The sequence below is a fragment of the Mercenaria mercenaria genome, unplaced genomic scaffold, assembly GCF_021730395.1.
Source record: "Mercenaria mercenaria strain notata unplaced genomic scaffold, MADL_Memer_1 contig_3930, whole genome shotgun sequence".
Classification (NCBI taxonomy): domain Eukaryota; kingdom Metazoa; phylum Mollusca; class Bivalvia; order Venerida; family Veneridae; genus Mercenaria; species Mercenaria mercenaria.
In genome coordinates, this window is record NW_026462118.1 from 1 (window position 1) to 7,954 (window position 7,954).

Below are 7,954 nucleotides of genomic sequence, written 5' to 3' on the forward strand. Positions count from 1 at the left end.
ATTCTAAAATAATTGACTGGAAAAGTTTTATTTAAAGTGTTCACTAACTAACGGACGATCACGAATACCCGAACCCATTCTATATGAATTCTATCAAAAATTCTGCTTGTATTTAACAAGAAAATGTGAACAGACAGAAACAAAATTCTGTTTTGAACCTTTTGTATTATATGTAATCAGGCTACTTTCATGTAATATGCATGACCTAACGCAGTTCTGTAAATAGCGCACACAAAACCTTCACCCATCGACAATCGTTGAAGATTTTTTTCGATAACAAATACACAAGCACAAAGGAGGTATATAATAAAAGGGTCATTACAACAGTAGCTAGATCTTGGATTTTGTATTCGGCTCACGTGGATTTTGTAGGGACGGATCACACTCGGCCGTTGCGCTCCTCGTAAAATCAGACCTTGCAAAATTCACTCGAGCTGAATATAGCATCCCAATTCGACCTACTATCATAATTACTCTATTATATTACCACAAAAGCCGGAAGTTTTTAAACAATCGACTGTTACTTTATGTCATTTGATTATGAATGTAGCCTTATATACACGCTCAATTAATTTATGTATTTAGTAATGTTAACCTTATTTGATGAAGAGTTTCTACATTCCTAGTAAATATCTAAATATAAAATATTTTGGTAAAGATAGCAATAGGATATCTTTAATGTTAAACTAAATTTTGACATTGAGTGAAATACCTCCCACATGGTTTATGTAATGACGCGAAGCTCGTTCAGTTGTGGTATTCAGTATGTTGGTCAAACTATACGATTTTCGAAAATTCGTTCCCACACGAACATTCATACACAATGGGAAATGGGAACAAGTTTACTACCTTCTTTATATCAACACTAGTAAATCTGGCCATGCCTTTGATCAGGTCACAAGTCAGTCATTAGTGCAAATCATATATGATATCAACTGCACTTCTAGTGTTAAAATGAAAGGCAGACTTTTAGCACAATTCAAATAGATAAAACAATAACAGTCACCGTTTCTGTTAAGATTAAATGATAATATATCAAGATGTTAATATCTCTAAAAACCTTGAATATTAGAAAACGTTAATCTAGGTCTCAGTGGTAATATCAAGCATAAATGTAGTCTAAAGTCACTATGTCTGTTGCAGACGTTAATTTAATTCTTCTAAAATCTGATAGACACTCAATGCTTTCTTGTCTCACATCTTTAGTTGTTTAGTCTAGTACGTTATTTAAACTGGTCCTTTGAACTGTATCATATCTTATTCAAAGTTACACACAACACATTCACAGTCCATATATTGACACCGAGTCTGACCATGACAGATATTTTGAAAGGGACCTCCGTGGCCGAGTTGTTCAGGCCACAGACTTCAATAAGGCCCGTCACGATGGGAGTTCGGGGCCTACTTGGGGCGTTTTTCTCAGGCGTTAAAGCCATCCATCTGGCTGACGGTAGGTTGGTGGTTCTACACAAGTGCCAACCGGTGATGAAATAATGCTTGGACAGTGCATCTGAGGTCTTCCTCCACCATCAAGGCTGGAAATCGCCATATGACCTATAATTGTGTCGGTGTGACGTTAAACCCAACAAAACAAACTTTTTCTTCAAATATTCTTAAAAAGTTTCATGAATACCGTGTTTGCTTTCATCGATGTACCCAGTATATTTTGGATAGACGTATCATTGACTCTGGTATAAGCTTAATGTAAGTTATATTAGATAGTCATAAATCGTTTCAGACCTAGATGAACAAACAAGTTCCCTAATTACAGTAAATGTAAACGTTTCTGTTCAGATACAGGTCATGTGATCACTGTAAGTTTGATATTATTAAAGACAAGTGTATTCTTAATTCATTATTTAAAGAGTTTAAATACAGAATTCCTTCGAATCTTTATTTTGATGCTTGTCACAGCCAGATTTTAATAAACTTTTTGTGTTAAATGGTTCCGTCGTGAGAATACTGATCCGAGTGCATTAACGTCTTGGAGAGGTTAAGCTTTAAACATTGTCGTTTCTCGTTTAAAAACAAATGAATACCTACTTTCACCTTAACCCAATTTTACTTTAAGACATCTGAAAAAGGGCAATCCAGAAACTGCATTCTAAGTATATTTTAGTTGCAGCATACAAGACGGCCACTAATATTATCACCATTTGACGCCTACATTATATATGCTTTACCAAACGAACTTAATACTACTAATATTTATACACTGAGTGCTTCTGTTGAACAACATTTGGTTACTGATCACATAACTGAAGTTTGTTTATTCGAAAGTTTGTATACAAGTACTGGATTCTTACATTACATAAACAATTATATATAGCTTGTTTTATTGCTGATTCAAGCTCTTGTACTATCAAAAGTATTTTTCAGTGAGAAACGTCATGCCTTACTGCCGTAAAAGCTCATGTGAAAATATATTGCGATAAAGTATACGAACATTTTGGTAAACACTTACTTTGGTCGTTAAAATATTCTCGCGAAATCCTAAATTAATAGTTACAAGGTGTCTTCCGTCAGTACATACAATCTTTTACTTTCTATACCACTTTATCAAATAATTAAATACATGACAAACTAACTGCTCTTATTCAAACGATTTTAAGCAGGAAGAATGCTACATTTCTCGCTTGCAAATTTGATACAGATCTGGTTGCATTGTTAAAAATCACACAATGTGGACATGCGACGAAGTTTGTAAAGCCCTTTCCTTTTCATTTAGCTATAGTTGTATCAGGTCGGGGATGCAAAGTTCAGACAATGAGACAATGAGAACAATTATGGCAGATTGTTTATACATTGCAGTGAAAGAGAATTTTTGTTGAACCTTTCTCAAGATGCGTCGGCAGACATCATAAGTGCATTTAATAGTACTTAATGCAATCTGGATGATATCTTTAATATGGATCATCCGTTTCTTATGCAATTGATGGATACTAGTTTACGCGGGACCACAAGTTAACAGGATGGGTGATTTTAATTAAAATATTGTAAATTTCCCCCATTTGGTTCGGGATGTACACTAGGCAGCATCTTATTGGATATATATTCTCAGTTAATTCGGTTTGCCAAAGCGGGTTCTTAATGAAAGTAATCATTATATTACAAGTAAGCTTCTTCGGCAATGTTATCGTTATCATAAATTACGTAAATACTTTGCTAAATGCTACTTTGGTTTTAAAATGTAATAGAAAATAAAAGACTCTGCTGCGAATAGGTTATATGGGGATGTACATAGTAATTTTCCAGATGTATTTAGTAAAGTTATAAAACTAGTGTTCAACCTTTAACAGTTGGACGCTTCGCTTTCTCTTTGAATACATCTGGTAGGAATTTGACCTGGTTTAAGCTATTTTGATTTCGGTCTTCTGGCTTGATTTTTTCGGGCCCTTAAGGATGTTCCCTTGTTTCTCTAGTGTGTATGTTTGGTTGTGTGCACGTCAGCATGCTAGGATGTGGTTTGGGGAGTCTGCGTTTTTGGAACGTAGCTTTCCTTGTAGCATATTCATCCTTGATTTTCGATCTTACCTTCCACGTTTGACTTCGTTACATGAATATTTTAAATTACGTCAACGTAATATACGTTGCCGTTTACAGTGTAAACTTCACAGAAATTATCTCTCATCGTTCCTGACCAAAAATGGCCCGCTTTCATTATAGGTTAAGGCTATTTGATTCAGAAGATAAACACACTTGCCTGCTTGATATAACTACATTTTACATAATGAATCTTTTTCTTTAGATGAAATCTTATTTCAGAATATCCGAGCTGGATTTAAAATTGTCTAAAAAGGAAAACGTTATAAAGGAACGAGAGGAAGCCCTGAAAAAAGAAAAACTGTTGAAAAAGAATGAGATAGAAAAACTGCAAACGAAATTCAGGAAGGAAATGGAAAATTCCCAGAAGAGGTTTGCTGTCAATTTACGCAATTTTGATGTATTTACATGTTGAAGTCTATACAAACTCACAAAAAAATCTGTAATTTGTTAGAATATCTAGACATTTTATTGAATTAAATATCTACTAATATCAATTTCAATCCCATTAGACGTTTTTCAAATCCTTTTATTAAAAATAAACACCAGGCAGTTACTGCGGTATGGGAGAGTCAACAAAGTTATACCAAATTGGATGCAATCTAGCGTTCCACTTTTGAATTCTTTACGTAAACGTTTTAAATTACGTCAACGTTTTATACGCTGGCGTTTTGCAACATAAATCACAACTTAACATTTTATCACTTGAATGACGGCTCTGTTCAGTAGTCTTTTCAGGTTTATACGACATACACGTATATTTATTTTTTCTGACGACCAAAATTATCAGTATATCCGATTAAAACGAATCCGGAGCTGCATGAGCGGTTGGCATACTTCTTGTAACACAGAAATGCGTTGCTTATTTTGCATACTTCATAAACATATATATTTAGAAGATCTTCAAAGATGTTTAGATAAGGCATTTTTGAAGTCCTGAAATACACATGTAGATTTTTTCCAGACCCTTTTTTACTTTAAATATCTCGTACATGTAAGAGAATTATTCAATTATAAAGGTATTTTGAACAGTAAAGCCAACCATCGGCATAGTACAAATACGACATGCATTAATGATGAGTTTAAAAATGCAGGTGCAAAATGATTTATTACACACTTGAGGTTATATTATCCCGAAACACATTTATATTCTACGGTGTGTATTTCTACTTAAGCTATATAAATACTTTAACGCTTCTTCAAAATCGTTCTACAAGTCGGAATATCACACATAACGATTTACTATCATATCAGTGACATTATATAAAATCTCCAAGTTCCAGGCATGTTTCAGTTAAATATTTTCGCACTATTTAGAGCAAGAATATGTGGTCACTATAATATCATTAATTCCGTCTTAAACAATTCAGCTTTGTCCTTTAATCCCTTAAATAGACAAACATTGACCAAAGAGTCATTAGGAACTATCAGAAGTTCATGTGACATTGATCACTTAATTTCATCATAAGTTTTAACGGAGACACCTGTTTATTAGGAACAATGTTTAATTCTAACCAGTAGTTTTGACTGCATGTGCCTTATTCCAATTGTAGATTTTACCGCTGATAAATGTTTAAAAATGTAACAAATCATTTAGATTCTGATTTTTAAATTAGTTAACTAATTTCGACACAATTATTAACTCTGTTTATCAGAGAATTTGTATAATTCGAAAATTGTTAGTGGTCTAGTAAGAAAATTCTTTACACATAGTACATAAGCATGGTATTATTAGGTATTTTCAGATCTATATTTTGTTTATGATGTGAATTGTCAGGATGTTATTAAGGTTAGCAGCATATCGCAAAACAATAGAAATTTTTGGTTAACCAACAGCTTCTTGATAAACAACTTATTTGTCCAATTCCTGTTTTATTTTTCTGTCCCATAGAGTTTGAAACTTAAAATATTCTAAAGGAGTTGTTCCCCTTTTAAAAAGAATGCAATTTGTAAAAAAATGAATGTAAATAATTGTCAAAAACGAAGTTTTACCTAGTTATGTTAAGTTTAAAACAGGTACGTTGCCGTAAATGCTTCAAAACGAAGACATGTAACAACTTCTTAAAAATGGTAAGTGTTTAAAGGAACTGTCCAGACGTTTTGCCCCTTCATGCAATCCTATTCCGGAATTCAATATATATATGAGTAAATTAAAAATATTTTTGTAGAATAATATAAATGTTTTATATGATATTAAATTTTCATATAAAACAATGCTTTCTTCTATGATTTTATGATGTTCGAACTTTTTCTCCGAAACTTGGATCTAACTCTTAACCATGGTTGCCATTTGTACTATAAAACCTAGATAGATATTGTTTTAAAGTGGGACAATAATTATAAAAAATATTCTGATATCAGATCGAAAATGCTATACTTTGATCACTATTAAACATGAATAAATGTGCTTTATTCAAACAACCGTTATTTCAATATTAAGCACTTGTGTACGAGAATTCTGAACATTTTAATTGCCTTCGTATCTATAGTCGTATACTATCGCAATGAACAGATAAAACTCAGCTCTATATTTGAAGTCCTAAATATGTTGATAATTTCGTGATATACTGAAATAACAATTATCGCTTAATTAACTTATTTCAGGGCAGACAAACTTAAACAACAGAAAGACGATATAACAAAACAGAGGGACAGGTGTGTATTTTGTATGTTACTAATTATAATAGCGCGTTTCGATAATTAGGCTATTTTGTACACACAGTATATGCAAACTATAACGTAGTAAAATATTATTTTGTATACACAGTATATTTCAAACTACGTGTGAGTTATACAGTGTTAATAAATACATTTCAAATAATATAATTCTGTTCTATGGCACTACTTGATAAATCAATGATAAGAAACAGTATATAGGCATTTTACAGCATTTTGGGAATGACACTTAATCAGTGGAATAAGGAAAATGTTCTTGAAAATTGTCTTAACTAGAAAAAAATTGAATATACATAATGTAAATGTATATATTAAATATTTTTCTCTGCCTTATGTATGCAACGATTGAATGGAATTTTGATAATTGTCCAACAATATATAATTACTGATATTTAATAAAAGCCCTAATGTTTAATAATTATTTGGAGATTTTAAGTGCAAAATTTGGAAAAAGTACACTTTATATTTTGTTTATTTTTGCTTTTGTGATTGCCTTTATTAAAGCGTTATAGGAGAAAATTCTTTGGAATAGACAACATCATTTTGAGTCTCTTGTGAGGGAATATTTGTTATCTAAGTAATAATGTTTTGGATGTTTATGAATATATAATCTTACTTCAGTTCATTTTTGACACATACTTTTACTTTACTTGCATTTGAAAAGGCAAAGGCATAGATTTGACTTTAACCGGTAATGACAGATTTGAAACGGAAACAGACTTCCTTTCTATTTCACTATTTCAAATTTACAACCACTAAGATACGAACTGGTAAGCAGTACACAAACTGTACTTTCTAATCCAAAAGATATACCTTTCAAAACTTCATCGACTCATATAAGTACTTTTTGGAACGAAATGCAGATAGAGATTTTTATTTAACGTGAAAGCAGTAGTGAAGTATGACCTTTCTAAATAAACATTGGGAATTTGAAGACTGCTTAGCAAGAGCATCTAACAGAAAACTTTAACATTTCAGTGAAATAAAGAACCTTAAGAAGCAGACAACTGACAATAAGGCTTACATAACATCACTGCAGGAAAAGTTATATGATATAACTGTCAAGATACTAGTTATATGACCCAGGAAAGTGCCTACGCCTTTAGTATCTTGAACAATGGTTTGGGTCCAATCGCTAAGGTGACTATGTCTTAGACTAGCTGACAAACGATGTAGAATGTCCTTTGTTAAAACGTAGAGCTGGTGAGACCAAGTATCTCATATATAGAATTTTTCTCTGGCTACCTTGCCTAAACGATTCGTGTACCAATGATTCGTAAATGATTTTAATTATGAGCTAGACAATTTCAGGGATCAGGCAAATCACTAAATGTTTCAAACTAACAATCTTTAATTAAAAATGATTAGCTCAAACTCCTATAGGCTGGAGACTCTATACTTGACTGGTCTTTTTGTTGAAGTTCCCGTCAGACAATGTCTTTGAATCAACAACATATGAGTCCTATCGCATAGATGCTCGGCCTCTGTCCTCTCAAACTCTATATGATTGCCCTGACTCCTGGATGCTCAGCGCCTATATGCTATCATATGTAGCATTCAACTACCATATAGGTATATCCCCAATGCCTTGGCTGTACTTCGCCAATAATGCTGAACCGTCTATAAGCTGGAACTCTCCTACTATCTCAGTAGATTACCAAACTCTGGGTCTCTGTCTCAGCTTCCCGATGCTCAGCCTATATATGCTATCGTCTATAGCATTCAATTACCTTTA

General features: G+C 32.8%; 1 long non-coding RNA gene across 1 annotated transcript; it reads left to right on the plus strand.

Annotated features, from left to right (window-relative positions):
- The first annotated feature begins 3,810 nt into the window (after positions 1-3,810).
- On the plus strand, positions 3,811-7,656 carry LOC128553541 (uncharacterized). Its single transcript, XR_008369365.1, has 3 exons — positions 3,811-3,915; positions 6,148-6,198; positions 7,198-7,656. It is a non-coding gene; the product is annotated as an uncharacterized LOC128553541 (long non-coding RNA).
- Positions 7,657-7,954: the final 298 nt, after the last annotated feature.